Source organism: Mesoplodon mirus (assembly GCF_964341445.2).
Source record: "Mesoplodon mirus genome assembly, chromosome: 4".
NCBI lineage: Eukaryota > Metazoa > Chordata > Mammalia > Artiodactyla > Ziphiidae > Mesoplodon > Mesoplodon mirus.
In genome coordinates this window covers 78320074-78323470 of record NC_138979.1, presented here as the reverse complement: position 1 = coordinate 78323470, position 3397 = coordinate 78320074, and positions in this window count along the sequence as shown.

Sequence of the window (3397 nt, the reverse complement as noted above, 5' to 3'; positions counted from 1 at the left end):
GCTTTCCCTTTATTTTATTGATTATTTCAATGTAGGACTGCCAATAAAATACAGGACACCCAGTTAATTTGTATTTCAGATAAACAACAAAGTTTTTGGAATAAGTATGTCCCATGATTGTTTTCTGTTGTTGTTCTGCTAAATCTGGCAACATTATTTATAGTGGAAATATGAGTGGGAGATGAGGAGTTACAAACTGTGTCATCTACCTGGAAATCTACCATTTTTCCTCTCCTTTTCCTCTTTGATTTCTCCCCCAATTTAGGTAGTCCATTTAGCATTTAATATTTAACTCATAAGACATTACAAAAGTAATGTGCTTGCACAGGCTACTAATGAGTCCATTTGCCCAGTCTTAAATCAAGGGTCAAACTCCATGCATCTCAACTGAGAGAATACTGTACCAGACAGGAGAGGACAGCAGCAAACTCGATTTCTCCCCAGCAGTGTCCATAATTGCCCATTGGTCACACAGTTCCTTCTTTTTCTTACAGCAAGCACTGAAAACCTTGCTTTGCAAAGATCTGACGTCATTGAAGAGAACATAGCACACTCCAGAGTTGAGACTGTGAGCTACTGAAAGCTAGAAGAGCACACGCTGCTCCACAGATCTCATTGTGCTGTTCTCCAAATTTTTAAATATGCTGCTGAGCGCTTATGATTTGTCTGCAGTGCACTGACACACCTCATGCATGGTTTGGGAATCTCACTCTTAACTCATCCCTAATGTGATTGGACATTAATTTTGCCAAAATAGTGGATGTCAAATGGTATAAGATTGTTTAATTTACACTTCCCAAATTATTAAGGAGATTTAGTGTCTTCTCAAGTGTTTCTTGGCCAACCTAATTTCCTCCTCGATTGAATTACCTGTTAATTCTTTGTGTACATTTTTTGGGAGTTTATCTTATTTTTATTATAAGAGCTCTTTATATATTCTACAAAGTCATCCCTGTACATTATATACAAACAAATATATTCTCTCAGTCAAATCCTTCTCTTTAACTTAGTTTATTGGATCTTTGTCTACTAAGATTATCTAAGTGGAACTCAGACTAAAGTATAGAATTTAAAACTTGAAGATTCAATAGACTTATCTACTTTAAACTTCTCACTTTATGGAAGAGAAAACCTAAGGTCATAAAATATGTATCTAAGATTACCCTACTGGCTAGTGGTACAAAAAAAAAATAGAAATTAGATCTCTTGATTTCTAGGTTAATATATTGGAATCATACCAACATATTCTTCACTGGGCTCTGGTTAAAGTTGTATTCTTAGAGGAAAAAAACAAGATACACACACCCACATCCACTACTAATTCAATGTATCTTGAATTACTCATATGCTGATTTTTTTCAACAAAAGTTATACTCAAGTATTAAGTACCTTTTTGAGAGTTCTCTTTTCTTCCTCTGTCTTTTCTCTCTGCTAGGCTTCATTTGATAGCCATGAACTGTGGATAAAGAATAAATATGACTTTTCCATATCCTAGGACTATCCTCTGCCTTATTTATGTCTGACCTGGTACAGCACTGCTGACCTTAGAAAGTTTAATTGAGGCTGGAATTATATGGCACAGCTTGAGGCCACCTGAATTTAGAGGGTGTGACATACACAAAGCCACACACACATTGACGATGGAACAGTCTGATGAGCTGATGTGTGTGTGTGTCTTTAGCTCTGCTAAAACGTAATTTTTACTGGGCAGAATTCTTATGAAACAATAAAATATACCTACATACTTCTATAATCAAAACAGAGTTTATTCATTAAAGAAATGCAGAATTACTTAAATATGGAAGCTCTTAAGGTGAGAAAAAAGCATAGACAGTTGTAACTAATTCAAGGCATAACTATTCTGTGAAATATTTCTTAACTATTTCAATAAAAGTTCTAGTGATTGATAAATTCTGACCTTTCCACTATGTTATTAAGATAATTTAATAACATAAAAGCAAACAAAATTTCACTAATTGATTTATTTTAGATAATCATTTAAAATTTTTAAAGATATCTTAAATTGTCAGATACCAAAAAATGGTCTATTATGTTTAATAAGATTATGACCAAGACTTTAGATATGATTTGTACATGAAACCAAAGATATTGCTATTGAGAAGAAAATATTAAGTTAATTTTTTGTTTATTAATTAACTATATTTGTAATCAATTGCACTCCTAGCTATTATTCCCTAATTATCATTTTACTAATAGTAGCTTTTGAACTATTTCAGTACAAATGTTGTTGCAGGTAAATCTGAAAATTAAAGTAGGCAGTGTTATTGATGGTACATTTATCTAATTAATTAAATAATTACCCTGTTATTTTCAGGGGTATTATTACATAACCTAGGTAATTAGTTAACAGCATGCTAAAGCCCAAAAATATTTAACAAAATATTTCCACTTTAAAGAAGTACAAAACCAAATTTTTGTTTCATCCAACACAACTAAAACTAGTCCCCAAAGTTATCTTGAGATAACTATAGAATAAGGTTAAATGGATCAATACACGATAGTTTCATACATATAATATATATATATTATACATAGCATAACACACATATATATGAAAAGACCTGTAGAGAACATGCTTTTTAATAACTAAATATCTAAGAAAAAATTATCTCTTTCAAAAAATATATATATTTTTACACATATATAATTTTTAAATATATATATTTTTTCCCTACAGATAATCTCATAGATATGAGTAGTGCTCAGAATTTGTGAAACACAAAGGAGGAACTCAAGTTTAGCCACAGGGCATTCTAAATTCACACGCATAGAAGCTGGACAGATAATTACGCCCATATGCACCCATATAAACTCACCCACAACGAGGTTTATAGCTGTAACTGAAACTCAAGATGTCACCAAATCACAGCATAGCTTCATTAATCAAAACATTAAATGAAATTATTTTAAAATTAGTTCTCAAAGGGAAAAGACTTCCTTTGGTTACCAATTATTTCTCATATAATATAAAGTTATGAATATATTAAACATATCAATAATTTTTAAAATCTAAAATCAATGATCAAACCAATTTCAGTAAGAAAAAATTAAGAACTTATATCTACATTCTGCCATGAGTTCCAGGATCGGTAGATTTTGTTTTGCTAAGAGACACAGACAAATTAGACTGCCCTAATGATTGTGTTCTAACTGAGAAACCTGAATTGATAAATAAAAATAATGTTAAGTATGATTATCAGCCCTTACATAGCATATGTGCCAGATGCTATTCTAAACACCTTGTACATAGTAATTCATTGATTGTAGTTACTCATTAATCAAATGTTCTTGCTTGTGCTAGGAAGGAATTTTACCTGACTATTCAGAGATAATGTTAAAGCAGATTTTTCACATAAATAGTAGGAAACATGGAGAA